Source organism: Nycticebus coucang, chromosome 10, assembly GCF_027406575.1.
Source record: "Nycticebus coucang isolate mNycCou1 chromosome 10, mNycCou1.pri, whole genome shotgun sequence".
Taxonomy (NCBI): domain Eukaryota; kingdom Metazoa; phylum Chordata; class Mammalia; order Primates; family Lorisidae; genus Nycticebus; species Nycticebus coucang.
Window position 1 is genome coordinate 36822374 of NC_069789.1, and position 19585 is coordinate 36841958.

Genomic DNA, 19585 nt, shown 5'->3' on the forward strand with positions numbered 1-19585 from the left:
GAGGAAGTAGTAGGAACTTTTCAGGAAAATGGAGAGAAAGAGAACATAGACCTAACTTGAGTAAAACTACAAGAAAACATAATTCTGGACAAACCCCACAGTCTTTGCTACTTTGGTCAACACTGAATAAATTCATACCATATAAAGGCTGGAAGCTTTATTTCTCTGAAGTTTACAGTGATAGTTCTCCTTTCATTGAGAAGATTCAAGCATTTGAAAAATTTTTCACAAGGCATATTGATTTATATGACAAGGATGAAATAGAAAGGGAAGTGTTTTGGTGGATTTTAAAGAACTGACAAAAGACGATGAAATAACTAACTTGATACCAAGTATAGCAAGTGAACTAAGAGATGCTCCTGAGGAAACTGTCATGCATGGGTTTGGCAATACATCAGGTATTAACTAAGGGCTTGAAAGACATGCAGCTGAATTAGCACTGAAAGCCTTCCTCAAGAGAACAGAAAGAGAGGAAGTTAACAACTTAATGGGACATCTCAAGCAACTGGAAAAGGAAGAACATTTCAACCCCAAAACCAGTAGAAGAAAAGAAATAACCAAAATTAGACCAGAATTAAATGAAATTGAAAACAAAAGAATTATACAACAGATGAATAAATCAAAAAGTTGGTTTTTTGAAAAGGTCAATAAAATAGATAAACCTTTGGCTAACCTAACCAGGAAAAAAAGAGTAAAATCTCTAATCTCATCAATCAGAAACGACAAAGACAAAATAACAACAGACCCCTCAGAAATTCAAAAAATCCTTAATGAATATTACAAGAAACTTTATTCTCAGAAATATGACAATCTGAAGGAAATTGACCAATACTTGGAAGCACGTCACCTTCCAAAACTTAGCCAGAATCAAGTGGAAATGTTGAACAGGCCCATATCAAGTTCTGAAATAGCACCAACCATACATAATCTCCCTAAAAAGAAAACCCCGCGACCAGATGGCTTCATGTCAGAATTCTACCAAACCTTTGAAGAGGAACTAGTACCTATATTACTCAACCTGTTCCAAAATGTAGAAAAAGAAGGAAGACTACCCAACACGTTGTATGAAGCAAACATCACCCTGATCCCCAAACCAGGAAAAGACCCAACAAGAAAAGAAAATTATAGACCAATATCACTAATAAATATAGATGCAAAAATATTCATCAAGATCCTAACAAACAGAATCCAGCAACACATCAACAAATTATACATCATGACCAAGTCGGTTTTATCCCAGGGTCTCAAGCCTGGTTCAATATACGTAAATCTATAATTCACCACATAAACAAATTAAAAAAGAAAGACCATATGATTCTCTCAATTGATGCAGAAAAAGCTTTTGATAATATCCAGCATCCCTTGATGATCAGAACACTTAAGAAAATTGGTATAGAAGGGACTTTTCTTAAACTGATAGAGGTCATCTTCAGCAAACCCACAGCCAATATCGTATTGAATGGAGTTAAATTGAAATCACTTCCACTCAGATCAGGAACCAGACAAGGCTGCTCATTGTCTCCACTGCTCTTTAACATTGTAATGGAAGTTTTAGCCACCACAATTAGGGAAGAAAAGGCGATCAAGGGTATCCATATAGGGTCAGAAGAGATCAAACTTTCACTCTTCACGGATGATATGATTGTATATCTGGAAAACACCAGGGATTCTACTACAAAACTCTTAGAAGAATACGGTAGCATCTTAGGTTACAAAATCAACATTCAATAAATCGGTAGCCTTTATATATACCAACAATAGTCAAGCTGAAAAAACAGTTAAGAATTCTATTCCATTCACAGTAGTGCCAAAGAAGATGAAATATTTGGGAGTTTATCTAACAAAGGATGTGAAAGATCTCTATAAAGAGAACTATGAAACTCTAAGAAAAGAAATAGCTGAAAATGTTAACAAATGGAAAAACATACCATGCTCATGGCTGGGAAGAATCAACATCATTAAAATGTCCATACTACCCAAAGCAATATACAATTTAATGCAATCCCTATTAAAGCTCCACTGTCATACTTTAAAGATCTTGAAAAAATAACACTTCATTTTACATGGAATCAGAAAAAGCCTCGAATAGCCAAGATATTACTCAGAAATAAAAACAAAGCAGGAGGAATCATGCTACTGGACCTCAGACTATACTATAAATCAATAGTGATCAAAACAGCATGATACTGGCACAAAAACAGAGACGTAGATGTCAGGAACAGAATAGAGAAGCAAGAGATGAATCCAGCTACTTACTGTTATTCGATCTTTGACAAGCCAATTAAAAACATTCAGTGGGGGAAAGATTCCCTATTTAACAAGTGGTGCTGGGTGAACTGGCTGGCAACCTGTAGAAGATTGAAACTGGACCCACACCTTTCACCATTAACTAAGATAGACTCTCACTGGATTAAAGATTTAAACTTAAGACATGAAAGTATAAAAATACTAGAGGAGAGTGCAGGGAAAACCCTTGAAGAGATTGGTCTGGGTGAGTATTTTATGAGGAGGACCCCCCGGGCAATTAAAGCAGCTTCAAAAATACACTACTGGGACCTGATCAAACTAAAAAGCTTCTGCACAGCCAAGAACACAGTAGATAAATCAAGCAGACAGCCCTCAGAATGGGAGAAGATATTTGCATGTTATGTTTCTGACAAAGATTTAATAACCAGAATCCACAGAGAACTCAAACGTATAAGCAAGAAAAGAACAAGTGATCCCATCGCAGGCTTGGCAAGGGACTTGAAGAGAAACTTCTCTGAAGAAGACAGCGCATGGCCTTCAGACATATGAAAAAATGCTCATCATCTTTTATCATCAGAGAAATGCAAATCAAAACTACTTTGAGATATCATCTAACTCCAGTAAGGTTAGGCCATATCACAAAATCCCAAGATCAGAGATATTGGCATGGATGTGGAGAAAGGGGAACACTTCTACACTGCTGGTGGGAATACAAATTAGTACATTCCTTTTGGAAAGATGTTTGGAGAACACTTAGAGATCTAAAAATAGATCTGCCATTCAATCCTATAATTTCTCTACTAGGTATATACCCAGAAGACCAAAAATCACATTATAACAAAGATATTTGTACCAGAATGTTTATTTTAGCCCAATTCATAATTGCTAAGTCATGGAAAAAGCCCAAGTGCCCATCAATCCACGAATGGATTAATAAGTGTGGTATATATAACCATGGAATATTATGCAGCCTTAAAGAAAGATGGAGACTTTACCTCTTTCATGTTTACATGGATGGAGCTGGAACATATTCTTCTTAGTAAAGTATCTCAAGAATGGAAGGAAAAGTATCCAATGTATTCATCCCTAGTGAAACTAATTATGGCTTTCACATGAAAGCTATAACCCAGTTATAACCTAAGATTAGGGGGAAGGGGGAAAGGGAGGTGAGGGAGGGGGGAGGTGGGCAGAGGGAGGGTGATTGGTGGGATTACACCTGCAGTGCATCTTACAAGGGTACATGTGAAACTTAGCAAATGTAGAATATAAATGTCTTAACACAATAACTAAGAAAATGCCAGGAAGGCTATGTTAACCAGTGTGATGAAAATGTGTCAAACGGTCTATAAAACCAGTGTATGGTGCCCCATGATTGCATTAATGTACACAGCTATGATTTCATAATAATAATAATAATAAAGAAGATATATATTTTCAGCAAACTAGTGCTTTTCAAATGACGAGAGGGTTTGATTAAGGAAACTTTGCATGTAAATGCAACCTCTTATTGAATCTCTGAGTGGTGACAGTTCCCTGTGATAGGATTATGCAGATGGCACCTGGCCCAAGGTTCCAGGCAAAGGGAGGCTCTTGCTGTCATGCCCAGGCTGTGGCCTGGAGCTGTGTCAGTCTTTTTCTAAATGCATAAAGGCTCTCTGTAGGCTAGCAGTGGCCTTGTGCCTCTTGTTAGGTTATTGGAACCACGGAGTAAGTAGTTTCTAGGGGCTTTTCTCTGGGAGCTCTGTCAGCCCGGTGGCCCTAAGCATGGCTGAGTCACATGGTCAGTTTTGACCTAAATAACAGGTAAATCATTTTCTCTTATTCTCTATGGTGAATGTGTGAAACACAGAATGAGTTAGACCTGGTTTACAGGAGATTGTGCACATCGATGAAGCTTGGGTATGAATTATGAGTTGTTTTTCCTTTATAATTTGGTAGAACTACTGTAACCTCCAAAATTTATCCCTTACTTTCAATATATTTCTGTTACAGTCATATCTTTTATAAGTGTTTTCTTCTGGTTCAATTCAAACAAATGATGGTATTATTTGGAGTTTTTTTTTTTTAATTCGCTTGGGGTATTTTGGTCTTTATTTAAATAAAGACTTTAGCACATTGAAGAGTTTTTCTTGCTTTCTGGGGAAGGCAGGAGAGAAGGAATACTGAAGCCAAGCCACATAATAAGAGCTGGCTTTTATTATGAGCCAGCTCATAATATGGTATGAGCTCATCAAATCAAAGAGATTTTCAAATGCTTCTGTTTCTTCCCCCATTGGCAAAATGATGTCAGAGGAGGGATAGGCCCATCTCAACTGTGGGTATCATAGATAAAGATGAGAAAAGCACCCCACACTGGGGGGCACTGCATTGATCTTGGGGTGGGGCTGGGGGGGGGAAATGTGAGTATGTGTTTACAAAGAAAGAGGTCCGGCTTGTGGGAACTGGTGCCTGCTGGTGCTACCCGTGGAGCACCCATGGCCTCTGCTACTCATTCATGCAGAGACATGTTCAGTCTTTGCTCTCCCAAGTACTGATGTGGATGGCGTCCCATTGACCTGAAGGAAATACTGTAGGCCACTCTAAAGAAGTCTTGCTGTCTGAATAGGGCTGAATAAGTTAGGAGGCATCACCTGGCGATGGATCCTGGACAGGAAACAATCACATTTCTGGACTGATCTTGAGAGAGGAAAGGCAAAGTACATTTGTGGGTTTTTTTTTTTAAGTGGGAATGAAATAATATTTTATTGTGTGTTTAATTTTATTATTGAAAATTTTAATTTTTAAATTTTTGTTATTAAATCATAAACACATAGGTCATGTATACATTAATGCATTTATGGGGTACAATGTGCTGATTTCGTATAGAATTAGGAATGCTTACATCACACTGGTTAATATATACCTCATCTTGTTTACTTAGTTATTGTGTTAAGACATTTATACTCTATACCAGGCATCCTCAAACTTTTTAAACAGGGGGCCAATTCACTGTCCCTCAGACTGTTGGAGGGCCGGACTATAGTTTAAAAAAACTATGAACAAATTCCTGTGCACACTGTACTTATCTTATTTTGAAGTAAAAACAAAATGGGAACAAATACAATTCACACTGCCTCATGTGGCCTGCGGGCCATAGTTTGAGGACCCCTTCTCTATACTAATAGATCCGACATGTACCCTTGCATTATGCACCATAGGTGTGATCCCACCATTCACCTCTCACCCCTTCAATTGCCTGGGGAGTCCTCCTCATAAAATATTTACCCAGGCCGATTCCTTCAAGAGTTTTCCCTGCACTTACTTGAAGTACTTTTATAGTTTCATGTCTTAAGTTTAAATCTTTTATCCAGTGAGAGTCTATCTTAGTTAATGGCGAAAGGTGTGGGTCCAGTTTCAGTCTTTTACAGGTCACCATCCAGTTCACCCAGCACCATTTGTTAAATAGGAAATCTTTTCCCCATTAAATGTTTTTAATTGGCTTGTCAAAGATCAAATAATGGTAAGTGGCTGGATTCATCTTTTGGTTTTCTATTCTATGCCAGACATCTACTTCTCTGTTTTTGTGCCAGTATCATGCTGTTTTTTTTTTTTTAATTTTTTTTATTAAATCATAGCTGTGTACATTAGTATGATCATGGGGCACCATACACTTGGTTCATAGACCGTTTGACACATTTCATCACACTAGTTAACATAGCTTTCCTGGCATTTTCTTAGTTATTTTGCTAAGACCTTTACATTCCACATTTACTAAGATTCACATATACCCTTGTAAGATGCACCGCAGGTGTAATCCCATTAATCCCTCTCCCTCCACCTACTTGTTGGTATATATAAAGGCTACAGATTTATGAGTGTTGATTTTGTAGCCTGAGACATTGCTGTAATCCTTGATCACTTCTAAAAGTTTTGTAGTAGAATCCCTAGTGTTTTCCAGATACACGATCATGTCATCTGCGAAGAGTGAAAGTTTGATCTCTTCTGACCCTATGTGGATACCCTTGATCTCCTTTTCTTCCCTAATTGCAATGGCTAAAATGTCCATTACAATGTCAGAGAGAAATGGAGAGAATGGGCAACCTTGCCAGGTTCCTGATCTAAGTGGAAATGATTTCAATTTAACTCCATTCAATACGATATTGGCTGTGGGTTTGCTTTAGATGGCCTCTATCAGTTTATGAAATGTCCCTTCTATACCAATTGTCTTAAGTGTTCTGATCATGAAGGGATGCTGGATATTATCAAAAGCTTTTTCTGCATCAATTGGAAGAATTATATGGTCCTTATTTTTTAATTTGTTTATGTGCTGAATTACATTTATAGATTTACGTATATTGAACCAGCCTTGAGACCCTGGGATAAATCCCACTTGGTTGTGGTGTATAATTTTTTTGATGTGTTTTTGGATTCTGTTTGTTAGGATCTTATTGAGTATTTTAGTATCAATATTCATTAGTGATATTGGTCTATAATTTTCTTTTCTTGTTGGGTCTTTCCCTGGTTTGGGGATCAAGGTCATGTTTTGTTTGTAGAATGCGTTGGGTAATATTCCTTCTTTTTCTATATTTTGGAAGAGGTTTAGTTATATAGGTACTAGTTGTTGTTTGGTAGAATTCAGATGTAAAGCCATCTGGTCCTGGGCTTTTCTTTTTAGGGAGATTTTGTATAGTTGATGCTATTTCAGAACTTGATATAGGCCTGTTCAACATTTCCACTTCATTCTGGCTAAGTCTTGGTTGGTGGCATACTTCCAGGTATTGGTCAATTTCTTTCAGATTTTCGTATTTTTGAGAGTAGAGTTTCTTGTAGTATTTGTTAAGGATTTTTTTTAATTTCTGAGGGATCTATTGTTATTTCATCGTTACCATTTCTGACTGATGAAATTAGAGATTTTACTCTTTGTTTTCCTGGTTAGGTTGACCAAAGGTTTATCTATTTCATTGACCTTTTCTAAAAACCAACTTTTGGATTTATTGGTCTGTTGTATAATTCTTTATTTTTTCAAATTCATTTAATTCTGCTCTGATTTTGGTTATTTCTTTTATTCTGCTGGGTTGGGGGTTGGAATGTTCTTCCTTGTCCAGTTGCTTGAGATGTCCCATTAAGTTATTAACTTCCTCTCTTTCCGTTTTCTTGAGGAAGGCTTGCTGTGCTATAAATTTCCCTCTTTGGACTGCCTTTGCAGTATCCCAGAGGTTCTGATAGTTCATGTCTTCATTGTTGTTTTGTTCCAAAAATTTGGTGATTTCCTTCTTAATCTCGTCTATAACCCATCTAATCCTTCAGCATAATGTTATTTAGCTTCCATGTTTTTGTATGGGTATGCAGGTTCCTGTTGTTATTGAGTTCAACTTTTATTCCACGATGGTCTGAGAAGATACAAGGAATGATTTTTATTTTTAAAATTTTGCTGAGGTTATATTTGTGGCCTAAGATGTGGTAGATTTTGGAGTATGTTCCGTGGGCCGATGAGAAGAATGTGTATTCAGTTTTGTTGGGATGAAATGTTCTGTAGATGTCTGTTAAGTCCAGATGTTGAATGGTTAAGTTTTAATTTAAAATTTTCTTGCTTAGCTTCTTTTTGGAGGATCTATCCAGCACTGCTAACGGGGTGTTAATATCTCCAACTACTATGAAACTGGAGGAAATCAAGTTGCTCATGTCTGTTAGAGTTTCTCTTATAAATTGAGGTGCATTCTGGTTGGGTGCATAAATATTAATAATTGAAATCTCATCATATTGAGTATTACCTTTAAGAAATATGAAGTGTCCATCCTTATCCTTCCTTATTTTGGTTGGTTTAAAGCCTATTGCATCTGCAAATGGGATTGCGACACCTGCGTTTTTCTTTTTTACATTTGCCTGGAGTGTAGATAACCATTCCTTCACCTTGAGTCTATATTTGTCTTTTAATGTAAGGTGAGATTCTTGTATGCAGCAGATATCTGGCTTGAGTTTTTGTATCCAGTCCACCAACGTGTGCCTCTTTAGAGGACAATTTAAACCATTCACATTAATTGAGAATATTGATAAGCCTTTTGAGAGTCCGGTGCACTTTTTTAATCCTTTTGCAACTGTGGAAGTTGGATATTGATCAAAATTTTCTGTGTGGGTTTACTTCTGTGGTGGAGAATTACACTGGTCTTTATGGATGATAGGTCTGAGAATATCCTGGAGAGCTGATTTAGTTATGGCAAATTTCTTCAACATGTGAATGTCATTAAAGTATTTAATTTCTCCTTCATAAATGAAACTCAGTTTAGCTGGGTACAGGATCCTGGGTTGGTAGTTATTTTGTTTTAAAAGATTAAAAGTCGATGACCATTTTCTTCTAGCTTGAAAATTTTCAGCAGAGAGATCTGCAGTTATTCTAATATTCTTCTCCTTGTAGGTAATGGTTTTCTTTCATCTGGCTGCTTTCAGAATTTTCTCCTTCATATTAACTTTAGTGAAATTGATTATGATGTGTCCGGGGGATGTCTTATTTGGGTTGAGTCGTGCTGGAGTTCTGAAAGTGTCTGCTGACTGAATTTCAGAATCTCTTGGCATGTCTGGAAAGTTCTCATTCATAATCTCATGGAGAAGAGTTTCTGTGCCTTGAGAAGCCACTTCATCGTGTTCGGTGATCCCTATAAGACGAATATTGATTTTCTTCAGATTATACCAGAGCTCTCTGAGAGAGTGATCTGTATTTATCCTCCATTTCTCTTCCTTTCTGAGAGTTTGGGAGTGTTCAAAAGCTTTGTCTTCAATGTCAGAAATCCTTTCTTCTGCTTGCTCCATTCTGTTACTGAGGTATTGTACTGTGTTTCTCAGATCTTTGAGGGCTGCAACTTCTTGTCTCAATGTGTCAAAATCTTTGGTCATTTGGTCTTTGAATTCGTTGAATTCTTGAGATATCTTTTGGGTCACTGATTGGAATTCTAATTCGATCTTTTTTGCTATCCAGATTCTGAATTTGATTTCTGACATCTCAACTATTTGTTTGTGCATGGGATCTTGTGCTGTGTCTGCCCCATTGTTCCTTGGGGGAGTTGATCTACTCTGATTATTTATATTGCCAGAGTATTTCCGTTGATTTCGCATCATGTTTGTTTTTCACCATTGCCTCTGGCCTTCCTCAGAGTTGGGGAGGTGTCTCTCCAAGATTAGACCCCAGCGGGGTCACTCTATGTTGTTGGATCTTTGTAGGGAGTGACCCTGTGTAGCTCCTCTGGGGCTGCCCCATCCAGGGAGTTCGGGTTGTGGGAGCAGCTCCAGAGTGTGACCCACCTAGATCCAGCAACTAGGCGGGTGGTGGTGCATACAGTTCTGGGAGTTCCTGGTGCTCATTGACTTTGGCACAGAGGGCCCAAGGCTCCAGCAGTTTCTGATCAGGAGAAGGGCTCTGCACAGAGGCAGGGAGGGCTCTGGAGGGAACACGGCTACCAGAGCCCCTGGCCAGAGGAGCAGCGAGTATGGAGGCAGGGAGTGTACAGGAGGGAGGACACCGGGTTCCTGGAGTTCCTGGTCAGGGCATGTGGAGGCCTGGCCAGCACGGGTCATGGGTCACGGGTCATGGCACCGCTTGTAAAGAAGTTTGGGCAGGCGTGGGTCGTGGGTCGTGGGTCGCGTGTTGCGGGGGGGAGGGGTTGTGGCTCTTACCGGGGTTTGGGCAGGTGCCGATGTTGGTTCGCACGTCACGGCGCAGCTCTTCTGGAGGTCCGGGTGGGCGCCCATCATGGGTCACGGCACATCTCTCATGGAGGTCTGGGTGGGCGCGGATCGTGGGTTGTAGTGCAGCTCTTACAGAGGTCTGGTAGGCGCTGATCGCGTGTGGCGGTGTAGCTCTTCTGGAGGTCCATTTCCCCCTCTTTATATTTTTGGTGGGCTTATCAAAGATCAAATGATGGTAAGTGTCTGGGTTCATGTCTTAGTTCTCATATCTGTTCCATATATCTCCCTCTCTATTTTTGTGCCAATACCATGCAGTTTTGATCACTATAGATTTATAGGATAGTTTGAAGTCTGGTAGTGTGATTCCTCCTGATTTTTTTTTTTTTTTTTTTTTTTGTGGTTTTTGGCCGGGGCTGGGTTTGAACCCACCACCTCCAGCATATGGGACTGGCACCCTACTCCTTGAGCCACAGGTGCCACGCCCTCCTGATTTTTTTTTATTTCTGAGTAATGTCTTGACTGTTCAAGGTTTTTTCTGGTTCCATATAAAATGAAGTACTATTTTTTCCACATCTGTAAAGTATGACAGTAGTGCTTTGATAGGGATTTAAATTTGTAAATTGCTTTGGGTAGTATGGACATTTTAATAGTGTTGATTCTTCCTAGCCATGAGCATGGTATGTTTTTCCATTTGTTAACATCTTCGGTTATTTCTTTTCTCAGCATTTCATAATTCTCTTTATAGAGATTTTTCCTTCCTTTGTTAGGTAAATTCCCAAATATTTCATCTTCTTTGGTACAACTGTAAATGAAATAGAGTCCTTGACTGTTATTTTGGCTTGACTATTATTGATATTTATAAAGGCTACTGATTTGTGAGCATTGATTTTGTATCCTGAGACACTACTATATTCCTTGATCACTTCTAAGAGTTTGGTGGTTGAGTCTATGGGGTTTTCCAGGTATAAAATCATATCATCTGTGAAGAGTGAAAGTTTGATCTCCTCTGACCCTATTTATATACCCTTGATCACCTTCTCTTGCCTGATTGTGATGGAAGGATGCTGGATATTGTCAAAAGCTTTTTCTGCATCTATGGAGAGAATCATATGGTCTTTGTTTTCAGTTTGTTATGTGATATATTATGTTTATAGATTTATATATATTGAACAAACCTTAAGACTCTGGGATAAAACCTACTTGGTGTATAATTCATTTGATATATTGCTGGATTCTTTTTACTAGGATCTTATTGAATATTTTTGCATCTATGTTCATTAAACATATTGGTCTATAGTTTTCTTTTCTTGTTGGGTCTTTTCCTGGTTTGGGGATCAGGGTGATATTTGCTTCATAGAATGTGGTGGGAAGTATTCTTTCTTTTTCGATGTTTTGGAAAAGGTTAAGTATTATAGGTACTAGTTCCAAAATCCAGAGCATTTGGCAGATTTTTGCTAGGACAGGGCACCTCATGAGCTGTGGGGCAGTGGTGCTCAAACTATAATAGAGGCGGAGGGTCACAAGGGGAGAGAGACTTGCCCCGTGTTGGAAAGAGCATGTTCGGGACCTGTGCTACCAACCACTGTGGACCGCAGCCCACCAGCTTCCTGGCTCAGCAGCCCCTGGTGGGCAGCTCGGCTCCCCACCAGGCTCCTGCAAATGCTCTGGATTTTTCAGGAGGTAGTCTTCCCTACCACCAGGAGAGGGAGGGAGGGGTGGATTGGGAGTTTAGGAAGGTAGGGTGAGTATTAGATCAACTTTTGGCCCAGGCAAGAGACTGCCTAGGCTTGCAGCGGTATCTCTGGAGGGAGTCCCGGCCCTCAGTCGTTCTCTCCCTTTTGGTGAAACAAAAGGTCCTCTGTTCTCTATTCACCTCAAGGCGCTTTCCTGGCCAGGTGGTGTGTGTGTGTGTGTGGGGGGGTGGAGGGTGAGGGAAGGATTCACTCCTCTTTGGGATGGGTTTTGTATCTGAAATTTGTTCCCTTGGATTCCCAGCTTGTTGCAGCAGGGGTGATGGGAACCTATCAATCCTCTCTCTCACCTCAGGTCCTGATCTTCCACTTTATTGGGTTGTTTCTGGCCATTATTTCTCCCTCTGGTCAGGAGCCTCTGCTGCAAGCTGGCTTCAGTCGGCCATATTGCCTCCCTCCCTCTGCATTTGTGTTTTATTGATCCACCATGTTTGGAGGAGTGGTAGGTCTTTGAAAATTAATTTTTTTTTAGCTAAGTTTTAACCCTTCAAGATACATTTAAAAAAACCATTTTGGATGAGAATTCTTCTAAAATATGTATTTTCCTACCTTCTTTTATATTTTATATATATATATATATATATATATATTTTTTTTTTTTTTTTACTGTGCGACCCACTTCAGTGCCAGTGCCTATAGGTAGAGGCCAGGCAATGGTTCAGGGCCAGTTTGCTCTGGCATGGGGCTCTATGACAGGGCCACACATGTATATTTTATATTTTTATTATTGTAGGTTAATGTGAGGGTACATAGAATTAAGTCACAATATTTGAATTTGTTAGGTAGAGTCCATCTTATAGTTATGTCCTACACCCAAAAGGCATGCCTCCCTTCTTCTTCTTTTTTTTTTTTTTTAAAGAAATACTTTGTTTGTTTGTTTTTAGAGATAGCATCTTTCTCTGTCACCCAGGCTGGAGTGCTATGGAGCAATCATAGCTCAAACGTGATCTTCCCATGTCAACCTCATGTACCATGCCTGGATAATTTTTTAATTTTTTTGTAGAGACAGGGTCTTGCTTTGTTGCGTAGGATGATTTCAAACTCCCAGCCTCAAGCTCCCAGCATGGCCTTCCAAAGTGTTGGCATTACAGGTGTGAGCCACCGTGCCCTGTCCTTCTTAAATCAAGAAATTTTGATGTCTTGAGTCTTTATTGTGATAAGTCACTATCGTATGATTCGATAAGCCAATGACAGCCTCAGTGGCTCACAAAAGCTCTTTCATTTTTATAGCCCTTATATCTTTGATTCTGTACTGTTTCCTTTCTCTTTGTGGCCGTCTGTTAGCTGTCAGTTGTCCCTGCTTCCTGTGTGCCTCAGCTCCTCACCTTATCAGTATTTACTGTGGGCCCACTATGTGCCAGATGCTGCAGTAGGGGTTGGAGTTACACATGAGACTTGTGTGGATGTGAGAAAGTTGCTACTTACACATTGCCCTCAAATGTGCCAAAAAATAAAAATAAAAACAGTCAGGTCCTTTCCTTCCTATATCTTTTCACCTGGCAGTGAAGCTTCAATATTGACAGATGGCTAAAGATCCTTTAAATATATCTCTCTTAGGCAAGGTCAACTACTTCAGGTAAGCTCAGCCTCTTTTTGGTAAATATTGAGGCAGATTGATTCTAGGTTAAGACTTTCTTTCTGGGTTGTTTCCACCTCCTGAGATGTTCTCCCTAAGTGGCACATGGGGTGGAAGGAGCCTAAATGTCCTTCAGGCAGTGGGGAGGGGCATGCTGGCCCTGAGTGCTTCTTTCCAGTGTCCTTCCCCTCTGGTCATTGCATCCTGCTGGCACCCAGGGCTGGAGTCCATGGCTGGTGGGGCTACTAGTCTTGCGGTCTTTCAGCAGGGCCACCTGCTGACTGGTTTCTACTCTCTGAGTCTCACTGCATCTCCATCCAGTCCCTGGCCTGGGGAATCCACCCTGCAGTTTAGCTGTGAGGGAGTTTTCCTCTCTCCATAGCCGCTTCATGGCAGGCCCTGGCTTTTAGTCTTCAGCTCCCTTTTGTGTCTCCCATTTTGGACCCCTTCACTCACAGGACCCCTCTGAGTGCTGTCTGGGTCTCCATTGATCAGAACTCTATGTGTTACCATTTCCTTTCTGTGTGGGCATCTCATGTTAATGCTGGGCATTTGCTAGGCAGTCTTCCTGCACCCAGAGTCTCAGAGGGATGTATAAAACAGTTTTTAGCTTCTTCTCTTAACCTCTCTTCTTCCTTCCTTTTTTCCTCTCCTCCCTCCTTCCTTCCCTTGCTCTCTCCCTGCCCCCTTCATTCTGTCCTCCCACCTCCTTCCCTTTATCCTTCCTTTGTCTCACTCTCCCTTCCTTCAGCCTCCGTTCTCTCTTCCTCCAGCTCCTCCTACAGGGGAGGCAGAAGGGCTGTCTATTTCCTCTGCTGTTCCCCCTAGTGACAACCTTTCTCCGGCAAGCCTCCTTTCCTCCCTGTGGCCTTCCTACGTGCCATGTTCCTCTTCCTAGGGGAAGGACTTAGCTGTAATTGTGTGAAGGCTACAGGGAACATGATATAAGGGAATGAAAAATATATTAGTTTAGTATTTTCAAAATACCACGTCTATTGCCCAAACATAAATAAAACATGGTCTCTGTCTGTGAAAGCTTATTTTAGTCAAGGAGATAGATTCATGACCAATAATTCCAAAATAAATTGGTAAATGCACACTTCCCACCACAGTCTTCAGTTCCTGCTTCACATGCATACTCTCTGTGTGCACCCAAATGCGCACACACTTGCATGTGCACACACACACCACACACTCCCACCTACGCCCACACGTACCCCATGCCATCTACCCTTGGGTCTCCTACATTGTGGCACTTGCCACCTGTTATCTTGTATCCAGTTATTTGTGTATATATTTTAGCTTCTAGAGGGCTTATCTGTTTTACAGCACCTGACACAATGTCCTAAAGTCATTAATTAAAGAAACAATATGTTGAGTCTTTCCTGTATACCAAGCTCTATGCTTGACACTGAGGTTAGATAAATAGAACATGAACTCTTAGAAACTCACAGTTTAGATGAAGGTTCTAAGCAGAATTCAAGAGGTCTGTGAGTTTAGATGAGAAAAAACACTATCCTTTTCTCCCATACTAATCTTTAACTGATGTTTGGTATTTTCTTTATTTAGGGAGGTAGGGAATTGACTAGAGTAATCTTAATAGTACCTATGACTGCAGTCACAGATATTTTCTTATCATTTACAGTTGCAAATATCATAAAATTTCATTTATGTTTATCAGTGAGGGTTATTATAGGTTGACCATCCCCAATCCAAAATCCAAACTACTCTAAAATCTGAAACTTTTTGAGTGCTGACATGACCTCCAAGAAAATGCTCATGGGAGCATTTCAATTTTGGCTTTTTGGTTTGGGGATGCTCGGTCAATAAGTATACAAATGTAAATGTTCCAAAATCTAAAAAAATCTAAAGTCCAAAACCTTTCTGATTCCAAGCATTTCAGATAAGAGATACTCAACCTGTGTTAGATCCAGCAGCAAATCTTGTTATTTGATGTGTTAATAAAGAAGCACATATATTACCATATCACAGATTTGTTTTAAAAAATATTATGATGACTGTACTTTCATATGATCAGTTTCCTTTATAAAAGTACACATTTTATTTTGTGCATTTAAAAACGTTATTCTGGCTTTAGATCACCAGAGGAACCCCTGGTACAATACTTGGTCTTGTTAGATCAATAAGCACATGATTAAATAATTCCAGCAAATACAAGACAATACTTGGTCTTGTTAGATCAATAAGCACATGATTAAATAATTCCAGCAACATAGTGAGTTCTAGGCTAGATCAGAGCACAGTATTAGAAACGCACAGAGAGAAACACAGGTGCTGTTCAGAGAAGTACAGTCTCTGCAGAGGAGATGAAGGGCACTGAAGAGGGATGACGAGGATGGTGGTGCTCAGCATGTATTGATTACTTACCGTGTGCCAGGCAGAGTTCTGAGTGCTTCATACATAATACTTCCTTTAAGTCTCATGACAGCCCTGGGGGGCAAGCATTTTATTACCCTTATTTTAAAGATAAGGAAACTGAGACCTAGAGAGGTCTCCATTGCCCCACATCAGCCAGCTAGAAAGGGGCTGGCTCAGGGTTGCACACAGGTCTCTGGGTCTTTTCTCTGCTCCATATGAACTGCCTTCCAAAATGCTAAAGAAAAGCAGGAAGGAACAAGCATTCAGGGCTGGTGCCTGAGCCCAGAGCAAGCCTGTCTCTCCTTTTCTTGGGCTGTGTGGTGTCTGCCTTCCTCACAGAGGGTGGGCACAACTTGTGGAGTCAGGCAGCGGCACATTCATGTTGGAAGGCAAACCCATTGCCCCAGTCCATGTTCAGCAGATGTACACAGAGTCCTCTGTGTAATGCCCAGGGAGCAGAGGGACATGGCCACCCTGGGTCTGCCATGTGGGAGGAGAGCTCAGGCCTGGGGGGAGTGCCCACATCCCACTCCTGCTCTTTGTGCTGAGCACATTTCAGCTCACAGGCACAGTGCTTCTTAAGGAATACCCCATACCCCTCCCTGATGATGACATGACCAATAGAACTGGGCAGATACCACGTGAGGCACTGCTGTTTCTTTTAGATGTGCCGTATTTATTGAGATAGTGGTGACAGATAAAAGTTACTTTTCCTATGTTAATCTACATTTTATTTAAAGGACAAAGTTGGAATTCCTAGAAGAAATCATTTAAAAAAAGTCTCTCCTGGGCTGAGCACAGTGGCTCACACCTGTAAACCCAGCACTTTGGGAGGCCAAGTGGGGAGGATCACTTAAGGCTAGGTGTTGAGACCAGCCTGGACAACATAATGATATCTCTGTCTCTATAAAAAATAGAAAAATTAGCCAGGTGTGGTGGCATGTACCTGTAGCCCCAGCTACTTTGAAGGCTGAGGTCAGAGCAGTACTTCAGCCCCGGAGATAGAGACTGCAGTGAGTTATGCACTCTAGCCTGGGTGACGGAGCAACCCAGTGAGAGTTTACCTGACTTTGCTGGTGAGAAAATGGAGTCGCAGAGGAAAGTAACTTGTCCAGCCAAGCCCATGTTGGTAATAAGTGCAGAGCTGGATTGGAACCCTTGCCTTCCACTGCCCACCCCTCCCACCAGCACTTCTGCAGTGAAAAGGGTAAGATGGGGGTGTTCCTAAACTTTACTTTCTTTGCTGGCTGGAAATGTCAGTACGAAACTTGTAATTTCACTGACAAATATAAAGAACCATGGATTAAAATTCAGCAAGAAGAATTTACCCCTAGAAGAGAAGTTGATCCTGTGGAAAGAGCAGCTTTATTCCCCGTACCTGTGAAAACCAGCCTGCCTTGCCCTCCCCATCGCTGCTAGAGATGCTGTGTGGGCACATCTTCACTCTTCAGTATGTGTTTCAGATGGATGCACCGGAACATGTACCGGCGGGGAGTGAGGGGGCTCTTGTGTGGGGCTTATTTACCCTGCCTGGTGAGGCAGAGGCTGCTGGGCTCGCGCCTCTTGTATTATGAAGGCCAGGCACAGAAGAGCTCCCAGCACAGAGCATCTCAGGGCAGCCAGCACAGATCTGGAACAAATGAGCTTCCTGGCCTCAGGAGAGACAGTGACTTGAGTTTGATAATAATGTTCCTCTGGGAGTAAAGGAGAAATACAAGCTATTGACAAAGATCACTTCCCCAGGTTTCTTGAGGATTTTCTGAAAGGCCAAATGGGATTTCAGAATAAAACCTTCCTAGGACCATGTTGAACTGTCAGAACTTACAGAGAGTCTCCTGTTTGATACAAAGGTTGTGACGCATGAATTCCCTGACCTTGATGTGAAGGCCTCCTTCCCCCTGCCCACCCCTGGCTAACGGCTGCCCCACAGGGTCTGTGGTGCTGGTCTCTTCCTTATCTTTCTTTTCCCAGGTCTCCATCCTCTCCTTAGCTGCCCTCCCTGCCTCAGATGCCCTCTTTTGCCCTCTCTGGACAGCCAGGTTCTATAGTTCAAGGCCTCTAGAGGTGGTAGTGTGGAGAGAGAAAGGAGACCAGACAGACTTTTAGGATTCTGGCCTTGTGCCCTGCTAATTTGGTGACTTTGAGCAAGTTACTTAATGTCTCTGAGGCTCTGCTTCCTTTGTTGCAAAATGAGTTTGTGGCCATGAGTCTCAGCCCAACCTCACTTTGCCCCCTGCTGGGCATGGCATAGACCTTGTGGTTCTATCCTGTTTGAATGGCAGATGGAGGAACCTTCTGGGAAAGACTCATCTTCAGAGAGGAAGGTGGCAGTTGTCAGGGGTGAGGAGAGAGGCCCTGTCCTCTGTCTGCCATGGCTCTGCCCTATCCCCCTTCCTCCAGGTTTCCATGTGACCAGGAGCATGGAGGAAAACAGGAGTGCAAAGCCTGAAGAAGCTGTTCCCAGTGGGAATCCTGTAAGCCTGGAATGCAGCAGGGCAGTATTATTTTGGCACCCTCATCAGAATGGTATAAAAAAGAAAGACATTCTCCCTCCCTTCTCCCCAGATGTGCCTGTCCTCGTGCTGGTGACAGGTTGCTGGATAAATGCATGAATGAAATCCCTCTCCATCCCCCACCTCCTAGCTTTTTTTGGTGTTCAAATGTTTTGCAAGTCGTTTGGGGTGGCAGTCTCTTCTACACTGTCACTGTCCTTGCAAGTCCATGCTACATTTCTCTGCAGCCTTGGTCACCTTGGTGCCCTTGCTTTCAGGCTTCGTATACAGGTATTAGCATCTAAGCCACATTCCCCAGGAGGTAGAGTTGGAAGAGCTTCTCAACTCTTGTGAGTCCCCTTTTTTTCCAAAGTCTCACTATAGAATCAGCCCTATTTTTTCTCTGACCTTTTGAATACCTGCCATTGTTAAGTATAGGCTTTTAAGAGATGGTATACATCCACACCTCCTTCCCTGGAAGTCAGGACTTCTAATCAGCGGTCTTTTCCTTCTAAGGGCTGGTCCCTTTAACTTTTACATCTAATTCTTGAAACTCAGGATCAGGTACCGAGGAGCAGCTGCCTTTTGTAATCAGATCTATTCTGTAAGACAAACTTTAAATAGCAGCAGAATTTTTTCTTCAAATGAATTTTTTACCTGTAATTGCAATACAGAAAACATAAAATAAGTGGTGGTCACAGAGCCCTCAGCCTCTCCTTTCTCATCTCAAGCAAAGCCTGAAACAAGCTTCATTCTAGGAGGGAAAGTTCTCAGCAGATGGAGAACTTGTCAGACACCCTTCTCAGAGAAGGTGGTTTCTGGAGCGTTTCTGGATATCTTCCTACTTTGAGTACCTGTCTGCCCCATTCACTTCTCCCACTGATCTTCAGGCTGCAGCATCATCCCTGCCTTCCACCAAGTACCCCACCTGAGTCTGAAGACACGAAAAAAATTACAAATCTTTCTGACTTCCACTCACTGAATGTTTATCCAGGACTTGGTGTGATATTTCATTCTTTCTTTCTTTCTTTTTTTTTTGCAGTTTTTGGCCAGTGCTGGGCTTGAACCTGCCACCTCTGGCATATGGGGCCGGTGCCCTTCTCCTTTGAGCCACAGGTGCCACCCTTCATTCATTCTTTATTTCTCCATGTGCCAGGGGTTATTTCCCCCATTTTGCCAGATAGAGTTTCAGAGCAATGAAAAGTTTTAGTAACCAGCATAAGGTCACAAAGCTAAGTGATGATAAAGCCAGAATTAAACCTCCATTTTTCTGATCCAAATCCAGATCTTGATCACTCATCACATCTATTATTGTCTTTCTGCCACCTCTGCCCCGGGAGCTTGCAATGCAATTCTGGCAGTCACAGCAGACTCATGTTAAGGACACAGCCCCCAACAGGACTGCCCTCACTTCAGACACTAGGTACAAACTCTTGGGTTCCCAGGCCACCTGCACATCTGGCCAATTGCTATCAGGTTTGATA

The 19585-nt window shown here is 41.4% G+C and overlaps 1 protein-coding gene and 1 pseudogene across 3 annotated transcripts in view; one reads left to right on the forward strand and one right to left on the reverse strand.

Moving 5' to 3' along the window:
* The window catches only part of SUSD4 (sushi domain containing 4), a 199141-nt gene that overhangs the window by 66763 nt on the left and 112793 nt on the right, over positions 1 to 19585 (forward strand). The gene's annotated exons all lie outside the window — the stretch shown is intronic.
* LOC128597983 (uncharacterized) lies at positions 12259 to 12358 on the reverse strand (annotated as a pseudogene).